Below are 1,140 nucleotides of genomic sequence, written 5' to 3'. Positions count from 1 at the left end.
GTCCTAGACCACAACCCTTTACTTTCTATGTTATTTGCAAGTGTGATAACATGTTTCCGAAATATATCCTCTTTTTCACTAGAGCTATTAGCATTACCAGTCTGAAACAGAAAAAAAAGCTCTCCAACTGTTTAAGACTTTGCAAAACAAACTTGAATACGGCTGCATAATTTGCCTTTCTCCAGAAAAGCCTATTAAACTTTGTTGGCACTGGATACAAAATAAAATTCAAAAATTTGCATTTTCAGTACTTTTGGTTTCTTGACCTTTATTTGAATTTGAGACTAAGCTTTACCAAACAACAGAATTTACACAGTAACTAGCCAACCACAGTCCTCATTATGGAATCTATGCAGTGCATTTGTTACCTAGGAAACGGACCAGAGCACAGGCAGAGTGCAGTTTCAGTCTAGCAAAAGAATTCTCCAATCATGCTGGTAAATAAAGTCCATAAATCAACTAATCAGAAGCAAAGTCAAGAAGTATCACATAGAGTTAAGCTCAATGGAAACTTTTTTTAAAAGAAAAAAAGAAACCTGTGGGGCTTCTTTAGGCAACGATGTAGATCTCTTAAGTAAATATTATGAGCAGGTTTCTTTACAAACACAAACTGTCAGAAAATAAACTGTTCAAAATAAATGGCTTCTCTCCAATCTTCAGCTTCTCTATTTTTGACAGTACTTAAGAGAAAAAGCTTCTTTAGAGCCAGCCTCATACATCTGGTACCAGAATATTAATCCAAGAATGAATTTTGCATTTTCAGCAAGCGGCATGGGGTTTGTGCTGTTCTTAAACAATGCAGCACGAAAAAGGCTGGAATGAGAGGTCACTATCCACACCTCTCACGGTTAGACCTGCTTCCCTACCAGGCTACAAAAAAATGTGAAAAAGGACTTGAAAGTCACAAATCTAGTATAAAGAATAAAATTGTTATTTTTCAATTTTCCATTTATTACTAATAATAATACTAGTCATTTGAGGGTTCTAGTTTACATAAAGTGGCCATTTTAAGTTTCCTTTAATGATACCACCTTGATAACCAACAGAAAAATGCCAGAAAAGTCGATGAATTGTAAAGCCTATCAAATTTAACTGTAGACAGTTTAGTGTTGTTTTAAAAAAAGAAGTTGCTAAATGTCA

The sequence above is a fragment of the Propithecus coquereli genome, unplaced genomic scaffold, assembly GCF_000956105.1.
Source record: "Propithecus coquereli isolate 6110/MARCELLA unplaced genomic scaffold, Pcoq_1.0 Scaffold163, whole genome shotgun sequence".
Classification (NCBI taxonomy): domain Eukaryota; kingdom Metazoa; phylum Chordata; class Mammalia; order Primates; family Indriidae; genus Propithecus; species Propithecus coquereli.
This window is presented reverse-complemented; position numbering follows the sequence as displayed.